Genomic DNA, 17,197 nt, shown 5'->3' on the forward strand with positions numbered 1-17,197 from the left:
GGCATCATACGGCCTTTGTCTGTTTTGTTTCTTCCAGGGCCCGAAATGGCTCTTGCTGCTTCTATTTCCCAATTCAAATAGCTCAAAAGACATTATTTATTTTGCAGAAATGCTGAAAGTTCAGTACACTTAAGTACAGTAAAGTAAGTGATGCTTACCCTGAACCTTTCTCTAACAGGGATCTTTCCTTTCATTATCATATGTATGACTGAGAACTAGGAATATTTTTAACAGTGCCCGAGTCTCACTTCTAAGGTTGTCTGAATATTTTTTCCCTGCTGAAGGTTGTTTGAAGATTTTTTCCTCCGCTAACTGCCTGTGCTACCAAGCCCTTCCTAGAACATACCTTTTTTTCAAGCACTGCAATAGAAGGATAAACTTAACAATGACTATATTCCAACTCAGCACAGGCATATATACAACTTAAAACTTGGGAGCATTACCACTGAAGACAATGTATTATTGCAATGAAGACGTTGCTAAAATTGACCTTTTAAACAACAGAACCACAAAATGAGATTTCCCCCCACTTTCAACAGCATTGCCAGCTTTAGCGTGTTAACACTGGATCAAATGATTTTTTTTTTTTTTTTGGCCTTTTCTGATACTTAATTTGGATGTGTTATGTCTAACAGACTTAAAGATGCTGGGATTACTGGGTTCACTGACTATGGTGCTAATGGGGCTAATTATTACCTGACTTATCTTTGTACATGTAACTATGGATATTTTTGTCTTTACCTAAACAAGCTCATGATTTTTACCTTCCTAGCTCGTTTTTGTTTCCTAACACATTACTGCGTGTGTCCTAAGAGATGACACAGCCAGAATACGCCAGGCTTTACTGCCTGACTTTTCCCTTGGTGCATTAACCACAAGAGGGCACAAGACTTCCAACTATCTCCCGCATGGAGCGACGGTACGCTGGGCGGCTGAGGGAAGATGTCAAGCCTGCCCAGAGCTAAGGAAATCATGTTGCATTAAGCTTCGCTAGTATAAAGGAAAATAAATTGCATAAGCCTCACTAATGTAAAAGCAAGTTAAAGATACTAGAGGATGTCGTCAATAGTTTTACAGAAAAACAGAATTTGGCGCTCTATTTTGGTCCAAATGGTTTCTAAGCACGCTGGCCAAACAAGGTTTGCAGAATTAATGATGGCTTTATTATCCCTGCAAAAGCCTCATTTCTCTAATTAACTGAGAATCCCATCTGAATGACAAGGACAAAAATACCTATCCCTGACACCCTGCCGTGTTACACCATAGCTACACAGCACCTTCAAGAGACGGCAGGGGCTCCCCAGACTCTTCGGTATCCTTAAAACAGAACGGCCTGTATGGATGATTTGGCACTTTCAAAGGTTTGCATTTCCTTCACTGTATTTTTTATCACTTTATACAAATCCTTTTCCATAGTTTAAGGCAAGAAAAAAAAAAAGTATAACTAGAATTAAATATACCTGAAAGTTATATATTCGCTTTACAGTCCTTAAAAGTTCATTTAAACTACACCATCTGTGCAAGCATTAACATTTTTAATGGATTATTTATCCATAACATCATAGGTAATAAAGCATACCTATTAATCTGGCATCTCATATACATACTTTAAATTAATATTTATTAATTTTGCAGCTTACTTCACTAAACATGTGTAGGTATATACAGCCATGTTACTTTAAGATAATCTTAGTTTCTGTACAGTACATATTATACAGCGATACTCTGTCTAATTTCAGTTTGTATCATACAACTCTTCCAAACAATAAATCACAAACAGAACTTTTTTTTTGCTCTGGCAAATTAGAAGTAACTTATAAATATCTTTCTTCAAAATTGTATTGAAATCTGTACAGGCATCCCACACTACAAAGACCTGTACCTACAAAGACCTGTTACCTAGGGTAACCTACAGCTACCGTTGCGCTACACTTTCCATTATGAACCTGTTTTCTGATGATTACCATTTGTAAAATGTAAACAGTTTTGCATTCCATTTTATCTACTGAGTGTGGGCCTCACGGTGACTCAGCCATAGGTGTAATGTAGAACGCACGAACACTGCAAGCCAGGGTGAGAACATCCTACAGAAGCACACGCTCCATGCTATCTCTCCCGGTGACTAAGGAGAGGTGACTTCCACCAGGTTGTTGTATAAAAGGTTACGGCCACCTTTTTCAAAGTGGTTCAGTTCTTGACGGTGAGTTCTTCAACCAGCTGAGATGCACACATAACCTCTGGGAAGCGCTTCAGGTGCTGGATCCAGGGCTGTGGTGGGATTAGATTTAGGCAGCTCCCCACCACCCTGCTTGCCTTACCATCAACCCTCCCAAGTGCACAGCTCTGAGCAGGCTTTATAAAGGACCTGCACGCCTCAAGAATTCAGCATCGATGTGCTTAATTGATACGTGCATAAATCTTCTCCTGGATACGACCCAAGTCTGCCCATACAGAAATGAGATGAAAACAGCTCAGTGCTGCATTGTACTCCATCCCTCCATCTGCCACTGAGTTCCTGTATAAAGCTTTCTATATCACTTGTATAACAACTGTGTGTATAGGATTCCTACATGAGGCAAATCACCCAAATTGCATTTTCAGCTGATCATTGACTGTATGGTCCTTTTCTTCTAAGCATCCAACCTGAGGCCTTCAGTCCTGAGCTGCGCTGAATATTCACAGCTGTAACTACCTTTAAGAGAGGCTCTGTGCTCAGCACATACGGTGATGTAAAACCTTAAATCCCTTTAATTCGGTAAACTGGTGTTAATATGTGCCATCTCATTTCCATTCTCTAAAATGTGATTTGCAAGGGAATATTAAAAATCTAAGATGCTGCAGTGACGGGATTTTTAAACTGATGCAAAATATTTCATTTCCAACCAGATCAACAGTAGTAATTAACCTGCCTTTCTCTATGGGCACCATGCTGGGGCTCCACAAAATATTAACTATCCTCTTGAGAAGACAATGTGGCCACTCAGTGTACTGAGCCTTAACTTGTGCCTCATTTGAGTGGTGGAGCAAAAGAATCACATGACAGATATATTAAAAGACATGTAATTTAACCAAAAATGTGTTATCTGTATTAAAAGTTGTTATAAATTATGATTGGGAGGAGTCAGAAATCTTCAGAAAATATTGTATTTCATTTATGTATTTTCCAATTCTTCTGAATTTTTACTGACTCAAAGGGAATTCAGTGTCTTGCCTTAATTTCACAGAAACGGGTGTTAGGATGTGGTCACTTCCTACAGGGCATGTATTTCACATTTCATTCAACTCTTTATTAATGTTAAATAGTAATAATATATATTCCTGTTACTTCTGTGCTCAGTACAGGATTTGAATGCTGGACAATAAGTAATACATGGAACCACATGCTGAATTACATGGATTAGAAGAAAAATAGTTTTAAAAAAATCACTTATTTCGATAGTGACATCCAAATTGAGAACAGGTAACCTATGTAAGAAACATATATTCAGTGTGATGGAAAGCCTAATCAAAATTCGTAAAGACAAAAGAATAAATTAATTTTTTCATCCATTAACTTTAACACATGTGGGTTTGCAATCTTACATTTTTAAAAATATTTATACAATGCATTTGACAGTCAAAGATATTTTCTAAGCCATGAAACAAAATTTGCTCGGGTGACCTGACCTAAATAGCCTAGTAATTTTACTTTGTGATCAGTTCCACTACCGCTGATGCGGTATAATCACTGGCATAGCTAGAAGGAATTATACTTGGAAATGCTGTGTTAGACAGCAAAAAGATATTTCAGGACCGAGTTTTCTGAAAGTCCATTTCTCAGGCAGCTGTGACAGGTAACCACGCTAACACCCTCTGCGTTATCAATTTAAATCCTCGCAAATGTGTGCCCCCCCACACACACACAAAGCCTACCAGCTGCATGATCAGTGTGATACAATGTGACCTCCACACATCACATCTTAAATTCAGGACTTGATGCAGGAAAGAGGCAACTCAGAATACCTGTGCTGATAATGCTGTGCCTATTCATTTCAACCAAATTAAGGGCGTAATGGAAATGCCTAAACTTGGAGCAGCAGCAAAGTCAGTGTTGTAAGCTCTCCCCAAAGAGAGTAATAGAAAAGGACAAAAACATCCACAGGGCAAAGCATCCCATCTAAGAGATTATTTTCCTGTAAAGGGGGTGTCCAAATTCCTTACTTAGGTGAGGGTCCCAAAGGCCAAACACTGGCTCTCCCCTTTGTGTATAGAGACTGACTTCTACCAGCATGAGCAAGCGCTGATCATTGACTGTATGGTCCTTTTCTTCTAAGCATCCAACCTGAGGCCTTCAGTCCTGAGCTGCGCTGAATATTCACAGCTGTAACTACCTTTAAGAGAGGCTCTGTGCTCAGCACATACGGTGATGTAAAACCTTAAATCCCTTTAATTCGGTAAACTGGTGTTAATATGTGCCATCTCATTTCCATTCTCTAAAATGTGATTTGCAAGGGAATATTAAAAATCTAAGATGCTGCAGTGACGGGATTTTTAAACTGATGCAAAATATTTCATTTCCAACCAGATCAACAGTAGTAATTAACCTGCCTTTCTCTATGGGCACCATGCTGGGGCTCCACAAAATATTAACTATCCTCTTGAGAAGACAATGTGGCCACTCAGTGTACTGAGCCTTAACTTGTGCCTCATTTGAGTGGTGGAGCAAAAGAATCACATGACAGATATATTAAAAGACATGTAATTTAACCAAAAATGTGTTATCTGTATTAAAAGTTGTTATAAATTATGATTGGGAGGAGTCAGAAATCTTCAGAAAATATTGTATTTCATTTATGTATTTTCCAATTCTTCTGAATTTTTACTGACTCAAAGGGAATTCAGTGTCTTGCCTTAATTTCACAGAAACGGGTGTTAGGATGTGGTCACTTCCTACAGGGCATGTATTTCACATTTCATTCAACTCTTTATTAATGTTAAATAGTAATAATATATATTCCTGTTACTTCTGTGCTCAGTACAGGATTTGAATGCTGGACAATAAGTAATACATGGAACCACATGCTGAATTACATGGATTAGAAGAAAAATAGTTTTAAAAAAATCACTTATTTCGATAGTGACATCCAAATTGAGAACAGGTAACCTATGTAAGAAACATATATTCAGTGTGATGGAAAGCCTAATCAAAATTCGTAAAGACAAAAGAATAAATTAATTTTTTCATCCATTAACTTTAACACATGTGGGTTTGCAATCTTACATTTTTAAAAATATTTATACAATGCATTTGACAGTCAAAGATATTTTCTAAGCCATGAAACAAAATTTGCTCGGGTGACCTGACCTAAATAGCCTAGTAATTTTACTTTGTGATCAGTTCCACTACCGCTGATGCGGTATAATCACTGGCATAGCTAGAAGGAATTATACTTGGAAATGCTGTGTTAGACAGCAAAAAGATATTTCAGGACCGAGTTTTCTGAAAGTCCATTTCTCAGGCAGCTGTGACAGGTAACCACGCTAACACCCTCTGCGTTATCAATTTAAATCCTCGCAAATGCGTGCCCCCCCCACACACACACACAAAGCCTACCAGCTGCATGATCAGTGTGATACAATGTGACCTCCACACATCACATCTTAAATTCAGGACTTGATGCAGGAAAGAGGCAACTCAGAATACCTGTGCTGATAATGCTGTGCCTATTCATTTCAACCAAATTAAGGGCGTAATGGAAATGCCTAAACTTGGAGCAGCAGCAAAGTCAGTGTTGTAAGCTCTCCCCAAAGAGAGTAATAGAAAAGGACAAAAACATCCACAGGGCAAAGCATCCCATCTAAGAGATTATTTTCCTGTAAAGGGGGTGTCCAAATTCCTTACTTAGGTGAGGGTCCCAAAGGCCAAACACTGGCTCTCCCCTTTGTGTATAGAGACTGACTTCTACCAGCATGAGCAAGCATTATGAAAACATCCACGTTACACTAGGAACGGTTAAGATCTACAAATACACGTGCTGATGAGCTGCATTACCTTTGTTTTTGACCAAGACAAAAGACATGAAATTCCATATGATAAAGCGTCAGTAAAGTGGCATTAAGGTCCAAAAAAAAAAGTGTCATTAACCTGCTGGGCAAAACAGAACAAATAAGCAAGCCATCTTAAATCCAGGTAGTAGCAAACCAGGAGGCTCAGAGACAAAGCTAGCTAAATGAAGAACTCAGGATCAGAAAGATTCATGAGATGAACCGTGAGAGAAGTAGGATACTCTTTGGGGCATTAAGTTTTGTAGGACTCTTGCATAGGAAAAGCTAGAAGAAAAAGGCAGAAAGCTGGGAAGCAACTCTGTAGTACTCGGGACCCCTGCAGAGGTCCGTAGCTTCCACGCAGTTCTATGTTACAGCTGTGTTCTTATTTTCTGTTCTCCCACGTACTCCAGGTTTCCCACCTGGATTCTTTCTCCCCACGCTATGTTAGTTCTCCCACAGCCTTTCTAAACCAAAGAGATATTACTGCTGATCCTGGACAATCAACATGAACAAGTTCTGAAGGCTAAAACTAGGAATTCCTCCGGGCATTAGGATCAAAACCAGCCCCTTGTTGCTTGAGATGGTCTGCAGATGAACATCTGGGGCTCTGAGCTATAAACCAGGTCGAGGGACTGGGGCAGAAGAGGGACAGCTGAGTGGGACAGACTGGCTAGGGAGCCCAGAGGCTGAAAAAGCTGCTAGAGATCCCTTAAATTTGGAACAAATAAAAGGTGTTAGCCAGCATTATACGCTATAGGTAGTCGCAGAGAGATGGTGATCAGACATGTACATGGAAGGGATTAAGAGGCAGAGTCAGGGCCGAGGAATTAATTTCCCTTAGTGTATGAAGAAACCGGCTACAGAAGGAACCAGCAGAGCAGCTGCTAAAGATTCGGCTCCTTTTCGTATGCCCCACCACAGCAGGCACACACCTCCACTTACATTTCCCTTAAAGGCAAGCGTGTGCTTTTGCAAGCACACAGCATTTCTCTTAACAGATCCCTTTTTTTTTTCTTTTTCCCCTTTTCGACTACTCTGGAAAACGTGTGTATATTTTTTGTAGGTCCATTTGCTGCTTTTGTATCCTAATTCTGGCCAGCAGCACGTTTCTCTGAGCAGCGTGACGTGGGGCATTGTTAGCTTCTCATTCACGTTACCATTCGGCTTCCTTTATTTCTGCAGGTTGCAGCCAGGAAACTGGAAAATGGGCCACAGGAAACCTGGCCTCCTACATCTGTCCCAGTTTGTAACAGCAGCTCTGGTTTTATTTTTCTAAGTGTCTCAGGTTCATTTTAACCCTTGAGATGACTGCTGCAATAACATGTGAAAGAACATGGCTGTTTCGTCATTATTTTTTTTTTAACCACTACTTCTCAATACTAGAAATTGAGATTTTGCTAAACCATACTAATTTTTGAAGTATATTAATACTTATAAAATAAAGTTATGTGATTTTAAAAAACTTTTGCTGTAAATTACAAAAAAAATTCTATTCCATAATAAAAAATATCAAGGAGTATATTTAGGGAAAAATATGGAATAAGGCAGTCTCTAGCTGTTTCAGCTATATACATTTTTAACATAGTTCTAAAGTGAATGTCCATATGGAAAGTTGAACAGCTTGCAAACCCTCCAGGCCAATTTTTCTCTTTTACATTTTAGGTTCTATAAAAAATTGAAGCACACTTGTTTTGCATTTGATTACAGAAGCAAAAGGGTGCTGATCAAGAAAAGAAACTTTTCTAGAATAATCAGTCAGCCATAAAATTTTCCACTGAAAATTCATCTGTATAACAATGAGTAAGTATATCATGAGAGGTTAAAGATTACTGCCAAATCTGCCCAAATGTTTGCTCAGAAACATTTGAAAGAACGAGGCAAAAGTCTGAGTCAGTCCTCACACTTTATTTCTCAACAGAGATGCTTCAAGGGTGATAAATAGGATGTGGTTGGTGAAAAGTTAGTGATTCTGCCAGAAAGGAGGAAAAACAAATATCAATTTGTTTACTCAGAAAGTTTTCAAATACTCATCAAAGGAGATCTTACTGCTAATTTAATTGGCCTTGAAAAAATAAACTCGCAACTAAGTGTGTAAATATACCTGTTTTAACTCGATGCAGAACTTTCGCTGTTAAAGGTAATAAATCAAACTAATGGGGCAATCCATACCCAGGGCACTTTAGGGAACGGACTTGTGTGTATGATACAGAAGACTGGTAATTTTTCCACATCCAGCAACCAGGACATTTCCTGCCAGAGCATCCTCCGAGTTTTTCCATTGTGTTGAAACTGCAAAAACTTTCTAAATCAGGACTTCCTCCTATTATATTTTAGAGGCGTCTTTCTGGGAAATGCAGATTCAAGTGAAAAAAAAAAAAAAAAATAGGAATTCCTGCAGCACCACCCAGTGGAAACATTAGAAAAAGTTACAGTGCCCCAGCACACAAGTTCCAATTTGCTGCAAAACTACAGTAATATCGCCACACAAACCCAGACTGGTTTAAGGATGCACCAAAAAAGCATGGAGGGTTTTGCTGGCCGATGTACTTAATAGAGTCACATGAGGTATGCCTACTCTGCCACTCCTGTGTAATAGTCTTCTCTTAACTTTATATTCTAATTTAAAAGATTATTTACAGTAATAATTTACAAGGTCTCCTTCTCAAGCAAGAACACCCACTGTTCTGGCCCAGCACATTTTAAAAAAATAAACAGACTCCTGTGGTTAAGAGTAACGCAGAAGAGACAGCAGCAAGATCTAGCAAAATATTATAGGGCAACATCAAGTTCCACTGCAGAAAAGAAAGCACACACACACGTCCAGTAATGCTTCCAGTAAGTACATTTGGTAATACAGTGTTTGCAGTTTTTAATTTTTTTAACTAAGTCAAAGAAAGGCTGAGGCAGATGTCCAAAGGAAGAGAGTTCTGCAACCTCCAAATTAATACAACAAAGGACTGGTCGCCTGCCAAACAGAGGTGTGATGACACCGCCTCTAAAACACGAGGGTTTTCAAATTCTCCGTAAGGATGCAGTTCAAGAAACGGTTTTAATCCAACTGAAGTAAAAGCCCTTAGCAGGAGGGAATATGGCTACTCACCTCCCTGTGAAAGGCTTAAAAAAATAACCTGTTCAACTAGTTCTAAAGCTAGCTGTAAACAAAACTACATAAATCCATAATGGCTCCAACCGTTCACCTTGGGACAGGCGTAAAATGAATGCAGACTCCTCACACTGCTTTCTGTCTGCTCATGTGGTGCACATCTGTGGCATGCTGGCAATACGCAACACTGCAATCTGAGGGACTCCTGCTTTCAAAGCCAGCCCTATGTGTTTATTTTTCCGGTATGACTCTCTCTTACATTTTTGTCGGCATCAGTAGGACACAGATCATGATTATTTGACTGTCCTAGATAAAGTTTCTGATAGTTCCTTTGATAAATTCAGACAAAATATGCAGGAAGACAAATAAATAGCTGAAGAGAACAGAGGATATAGCCTCCAGGAACAGTGACTATTCTGAAAGTTTACCTGACACATCAAGTAATGATTACTCCCAAATGCAAATGCTTTTTCCTTACCTGTACTCCCTTCTTAAACTGACGTATTAAAATTTCCAATTTGGTGACAGCAGACCAAATGCTCCGTAACTTATGCTAGCGGCCCTAATATTTTCAATGGTGTATTAATACTATCAACTGTCTCAAATCTTGCTTTTAGTACATTTCATATTCAGATTTTTAAACTAATCTTCCCCTCTTGACTGATTTTTCCTAGACTAGAAACTTAGATAAACAAGCAGGTCTTTTTAATACTGTGAGCAGAGAGGAACCTGGCCAGGACAGGAAACGCAGTCCTGGGAGTTCTGTTCAGGCAAACCGAGGTGGCTGGCAATTTCCGCAAGACCTGAAGCACAGCAAGATCGTTGCAGTTTACGCTGGCAGGCAGAGCTCGCCTTCCTATGCGCACGGCATTTTCAGAATTTACTGGATTAGCAAAATGAGCCATTGAACTATTAAGTAACGTACAGGCTTACCTGTACATTCTCACATTGCAAGGGGAGTCAGTCATAGCATTATACTGAAAATGGGGTAACACAATTCAGCAGTAACCTACGTACATATAGAGACATTATACCTGGACAATTTCTTCCCAGAACATTAGTGCTATTGCAATAGTTCTTGCAGCACAAGCCAGGGTGTAAGTTCCTTAGTCATAAAAAATGAGCAGCTAGTCACACACAGCACTTAGTCAAGGTCCATATTTTTCACTTTAAATGCTATTATTTCTGTGTACAAAAGTCGCATAGTAAAAACCTAACTTAAGAATCACTCTTACACGTTAAAATCTCAAAAACCTGCTATTCTCCTTTCTCAGTGCTAATCCAAGTTCCAATATGCATGTTTATCATGCACTACGCTAAAATGAAACCCAATTAAAAGATTCTTATCTTCTGACATTATTCACTTGTCAACTACACCAACAAGAACCTGAAGGTCACACCTACACATTTCCCCTAACATCGTTCATTAAACACTGGAATACCCAACAGAATGTATCATAAACTACATGAGATTTCAGCCAACAGAAGATCTGGTTGTTACTCTCCTGTACTGTCTGTGTCCTGTGTACTTAAATTAATTCCCATGGCTCCCGCGAACTATGAAGGAGAGACAAACTCCTCCGTGAAGGAGTAGGACACTACTTCAATGATTACAGCAAACCTTGCTGTATACAAAGTGCCCAGATTGTTTATGTTTAGAAGTGACATCAACACACCAATTGGTTTGTTAGTGTCTCTGCTGCTCAGGATACATAACAGCCACTATTTTGATTTGTACACTGAATCTTGGATAAGATTCCACATTTAAATAAAACTTAAAGACTCCATCCCCTCTCCTCAACTTGGATGCGATTGCACAGTCAGGTTTTTTGCACCCTACTCCCAGGGAATCAATCCAGCCTTGATACTGCTCTGTTTTAAAAGCATTTGCATCGCAGAGTGTCAGTACTGAAGCTGCAGTACTGAAGGAGTGCTGCAGTCGTACTTTCTATACCAGCCCTATTCCACGCTCGCAGTTTGCTAAACTAACCACACACGCCAGTTGCTCTGAGTCTGCTCTGAGTCACCAGACTTCACAGAGGTCTATATCTAGAATCTAAACCCGCATTCCCATCTCAGCTATATTAGTATGGCATGGAAGAAATTCTCTGAAGGTAGTCAACTTTCTCCAGATTTCACTAACAGAGCTGCAATAGGAACTTGTTCTTACTTTCTAAATGCTTTTTAAAGGTTGTTTCTTCTCGTGAATTACTGTTAATTGCTGGGAAGAGATAATAGTGGTATTTGAGTCTATAAACTTCTTGTTTGTGCTATATTGTGACTTGAAACAAAAAAGGCCACTCAACATTACCACAATATAAACATGCAAAAATAATAACATTCATTAGCATCCTTTCCAAAAAGCTTCAACTGAAATACATCTGATCAATTTTCTTCATATCAAAAAAAAATGACAGACACGAAGAAATATACAGAGATACAGTAAAGAGGTGCTGTCACCACATTAGAGGCAAATGGATGTGTAACAGAAATCTGTTTTCCAGATGAACTGTCAGCTGTTTTGCAAAATGAGGATGGGAAACTCATAGGAGGACATTTGATTGAAAACATATAGATTCTTTAGATTAAGTATATAATCCAAGTCTACTCTTTTTTGTACAACTGCAAAAGCGTATTTTACACAAACTTCTTTGCTTGTTCACTAGTATTTTCAGAGAAAGGCCCGCCTTGTAAAATTGTACTAACAGGACTTAATGCTTAGGTTAGTGCTTAGAAAGCTTTTAGCAATTTTGAATGACTGGTAAGAATCATAAAAATTACAACTGACTGGTTCATTACATAATTTAACAACAGCTAAAACTAAAAGACAATGTGTAAGATGTAAGTTTTCCTCTCCTAGTACCTCAAATGATCTTTAAGTTAGGATCCACAAGATAAAAAAATAGTACACTTTAAAGCTGAAGAAACTAAGACAGGGTTGTTTGCATGAAAGCCAAAATACATTAGCATGTAGTAATAGGTTTTTGCAAAGATTATCCAAGCTACATTCTGACTCTTCAAATACTGAGTGGTAAATTGGCAAGCAGAGACACAGACATGACTGAGATGACTCTCTGAAATGGGTCTGGGGGAAGCCATAGAATGGGCAGTATTCTTTGCACACTCAGTATATCCTGACACTGCAAAATTTAGAGTAAAGCTATGGAAGACTAGGAGGACACTTGCACAGGGCAAGGAAGAGCTACTCCAATGCCTTAGTCACATTCAAGGCCTAAGCTAGCATTTAAATGTTTGCAACACACAGTTAGTCTCAATGCATTAACAGAAGTGCTGACACACTCAAAAATAAATACATGTCTAAGTGCTTTAAAAGATCAAAACAAATAAAGTTTGTGGCTTCCTACAGAAATTCTTCTCCTGAAGACCCTGAGCTGTATCTAACTGCTCAGATGTAAACAGAGCAGATGGTATAGCCTTTAGAAACCTTTCTTTACATGGTTGATTGATATTTATCTTAAAAGTTCATAGGTGTCATCATACAGGTGAGTGATTCCCAACATGTGGCCCACGCATGCAGGGGTCAGTGGATTCCTCCTGGAGGAGAGGCTAAAGTACCACAGTGCTACTACAGTAGTCTCGACTGGTAACACTGGCATCTGCGCAACTGGTCAAAAATAATTGCGGATGCACAGATACGAAAAGGGTAAACCCCCCTGCTCCAGATAGTCACAGCAATGCTACTTGAGCAAGCAGGTCAAAATCAGACACGGTGTTTGGTGACTGTAACTCCACAGGAGTAAAAAAAAAAAAAAGTGTAATTTTCAGCTGAAAATTGTATCTGCTTAGGGCATGGCAAAATTTGGCCTGCAATGTTCTTAACTGTAACATAACTTTAAAATAACTACTTAAGTATTTAGTTGTACAGGACACTGTGAGATACTGACATGAATTAGACTGGTTAAGCAGATCAACAGTTCCAGGGTACTTTCTGGTGCTGCAAAAACTACCACGGTATTCATACAAAATTAAAAATGCAGAATGACTATACAGTTACTAATTAGCATTGAATTAGCTGGCAGGTAGTGCCTTAGTGATATTTTCATATCCATGCTTATGAAAAGTATTTTCTTTAGTTTTTGCTTTTAGAAGAGCAGCAAGTCTCCTTCAAAGAGCTTTTGAATTAAAATCCACTCTTAACAGCAAACCCTTAGGAATGTGAATTCTGATATAATTACTGGCATATAAAACCACAGTGAGTTAAAGAAAGTTTTAAGGACAAAGATGCATTTTCTTTTTGTGAAGTGCACAGATAAGAGGTACTTTGTGCTTCCTCTGCTTTGTTTCCATACATGCAGCCTTGTATTTTGCAGCGCAGTGAGCTGGACTTCCTGTACCTACACCTTGACATTCTCCTCAAAATCATGACTAATTCTTTAATCATTCATTATTCAACAAAATGCTTCAACATGAGAACAGACATATTCAGTCTTTCAAGAGCTCTCAACAGCCTCCAGAATATGAGTTGATTCATTTAACAAGCCACAGACGAAGTAAACATCTGTCTAATGATCCAAGACTGTGAGATTCCCTACTGTGGGAAACACCAAGGAGAAAGCCACGGTGAATCAACCCGAGGATACAGGGTGCAACGTAATTTTCAAAGGCCCCTAAGTTACGGCCTGTAGCATGAACCATTGGGTGTGGTTACAGAAGATGCACAGCAGCTCAAAACCAACAGTACTCTCTGAAACCAGCCCAGGCTAACAGCGTCCTGTAATCAGCGTCACGGCTCTAAGATGGATTCAGGCAGCAACATCCAGGCATGCTACATGTTGGAGCCACCACCACCAGAAGAAAATCATGGACTGAGAAATAGTCTGAATTGCACAAAGGAGTCCAGCCTGCCCTACCTTTGTGGGAAGTACTAGCTAATTTATCAGTTCTTTGCTACCCTGGATTATTCAGCACCATGACAGAAAACCACTCACAGAGATAACTGTAACAACACGAGCACACAAATCTTACGATGTCACCAAGGTGACAACCTTTTTTTAAATACATGCATCACAAATAACCGTATCTTGGTTCTCCCAGCCTTACCCCACTCTCCCTTTAGTAGCCAAATGACTTTTTCTTTCAGCGTCTATTTCTTTTCTTTGATTTTGTGAAGAAACATGTTGTCACGTGATTGCATTCCCAAGGCAAAGACCTGCATTTTCTGTAACAGCTGATGGACCTCGGTGTCCATAAGTATTATGTATAAACCTATCTTCCTACCTGTAAACATGTAAACAACCCGCAGAGCAAGCAACAAGCTCCATGTGCATCGCTGAACCTGCAAAATGACTTCCATTCTGTGCTAAGTCCTCCAGAACAGATTTTTAAACTAAAGTAGATTTCAGCTTGAGTTATATTAAGTCCCTTATGCCGTAATACTTTCCCATAAGAATACCTCTATGGTAACATACCCTGAAGCCGGCCTTCATCCCAAGAAGAGCATTACAACGAGAAGGTAAAGTTTACATAACTGGACTTCGTGCACAGCAAAAGGGAATACTCCAGTCTCTGTGGTGAGATACTTGATTTGTTTTCAAGTTTAATGAAATAACATTAAGTAACAGGAGCAAAGAACCACTGTGAATCAGCAAGCAGTGAGAATAGCTAATGAATAAAACAAAAGAGATGTTTGTTTCTACATATGAAAGCATTCATGTGCATAGTGGTTCATAAACACCGTGACAAGGAAGGCTGTAGCTGGGTTTCTCCCCCTGAGATGGTGTTGCTTATTTCAGCTGCTGCATCTAGGTGGAGTTGGTGATATCAGAAAGGACATAAGTCTGTAGGTTTGTTCTTTTTAGGAACAACTCACAGAGGCAATTTGGAAAATTGAGATATAAGCAATTACGATATCTCATCCCTCAGCAGACAGTATATATTCTTCTCACACACTTTTATATTTTGTAAATTAAAACAGGTAAAGAACAAAATCATACTTACAGTGAAAACACCTTTAAGACATTTTTATTATTCAAGTGGAAACCATTGCACACTATTTACTATCTGAATTTTTTTTCTATTCCAAACGAACTGTTGTATTTTTAACACACCTATGGATTACTTCTCATTCACTCTTTCAAATACACAGAACACACAACCAGTACAGTACTACTACATCTGTTTTTCTATGAGGACATCAAGATATTTTTACTTATGCTAAGTGAATAAAATATATGAAATTTATATAGTGTAAATAGACTGTGTATATATATCCCCATATGTATGAGTGTGTGTGCTTCATCCTCGCCGATTCAGGCACACCAAAATTCCAGCAATATTTAATGCAGTAAGTGGACAATTTAATGTCCATTATTCAAAGAGAGAGAGTAAGAGCTCTCACTCTTCAGTAAGAGTTTTGGTGTTGTATGCCACACTAACTGTTCCATAACATATTCAACAGATTTTTGAACATAATGCCCAATAATGTACCTCTCCCTCTAAAATTTAGAATTTTATAAAAGAAATAAAACTCCAAAACCCAAAAGTAACTCTCACTACCTGATGACTGCATTTGATTGAAGCAGAGATTAGGCATTTTCTTTTACATACTATTCTAAAAATTCTTCTCCTCCCAACTAGGAAATCAAGAGGCATCTGTGTCTGGAGATTGTGTCACTAATAAAAGTCCTCTGTAAAGTGATGTTAATGAAGATTTTTTCTGTGCAGCTTGGACATAGGAAGTACAGGAAACACTGAAGATCCTCAAAGGTAAACACGTGGTATACTGCAATTAGTTCTCCATCAAAGTACTACTTTTGTGCACAATATTTGCTTGTTTAATGCTATCACATGATAATTCAAGTAAGTAGCTAAGTGCTGTTTCCTATTACATGCAATTTTTTTCACATTTTTTGACATTTAAGTTAAAACTCACTTGCAAGCAAGACTCCATTTTCTTTGTTTGTTCCAGATTCTTTTTGCAAAAACTTGTTAACTCCTAATTTACATTAAAGATGAGTGGGGCATGCCAAAAATCTTTCTAATTCTTAACACAGAGGTTTTTTTATGACCGCTGTGAAAATAATCACAAAATAATTACACAAGCCATCAAGTGATATGTACAAAATATGTATCACTTGGAAATTAAATATGTAAAGCACCAGTACAGTGAGGGCTATGTGAGTGAATATACTTTTCAGACATGCCCATCATCTCGGTATCTTTGCATGGGAGTTTTAATTATGCAATTACATACAATTGTCGCAAATGCACAGAACATGCTTATCATGACACAGCCTTCTGTGTACCCCTTTTCTGAACTTCACCCTACGAAACTGTTTATGAATAAATTACATTTAATCTTAAGTAATCAAAAAGTCTGTATGAGCAAAATACGAGATAAACCGTGGCTTTGTGTTTGAAATTAAATTAAACTGTTGACTTTTGCAGTTGGGAGTCCTCATGACGGAAAAGATGCTGCATTGTATAAACTTGTCGTAGTGCTACACCTCTAAGTAAATAAAGATGTAAGTTGTCTCCCTTTCAACTGCAGTGTTAGAAAGGCTGACAGGGCTTCACAAAACCCTCCTGTGTTAGGGAACGGAAACTCCTAATGAGATTAGTTGGTGTGTGTGCAGACATTACTTAGCCATGACTAAATGGGCTCTCTTCCTGCAGCCAGTGGAAAATTCAGAGAACTTTTTCCCCCTGCAGCATCAGAGTCCCTCTAACCTTCAGCAAAGCCAGATCCAAAAACAACTCTCCACTTTCTCTCCCTTTCTCTCTCTCTCTCTCATTCCCACCCCCACCCCCCCCTTCCCTTACAAACATTTTTAGTGTTTTTTCGGTCAGTCGTGGAAACTATCCACGTTGGCCAAGGGGTCTTGGGGCAGGGGGTGGCTAAGAAAAGCGGGGAGGGCCGGGGAGAACGCAGAAGACTACAAAGGAAACTGTAAAAAGGAGCAAATATATAAACCTGAGAGGGAGAAAACCACAGAGTTTCTTTGTGAGCTGCAGTGACTCATTTTCAAGATGTTGTCTGCTGCCAGTTTCAAACCGGAAGCGCATGGCAATTAGTCTTGCTGTTTCCAGACAAGCCAGAAACTCTCC

The 17,197-nt window shown here is 38.9% G+C and overlaps 1 protein-coding gene across 1 annotated transcript in view; it reads right to left on the reverse strand.

Annotated features, from left to right (window-relative positions):
- Positions 1–17,197, reverse strand: part of ELK3 (ETS transcription factor ELK3) — a 42,818-nt gene that overhangs the window by 24,568 nt on the left and 1,053 nt on the right. The gene's annotated exons all lie outside the window — the stretch shown is intronic.

This window comes from Egretta garzetta, unplaced genomic scaffold (genome assembly GCF_000687185.1).
Source record: "Egretta garzetta isolate BGI_Z169 unplaced genomic scaffold, ASM68718v1 scaffold38, whole genome shotgun sequence".
Classification (NCBI taxonomy): Eukaryota; Metazoa; Chordata; class Aves; order Pelecaniformes; family Ardeidae; genus Egretta; species Egretta garzetta.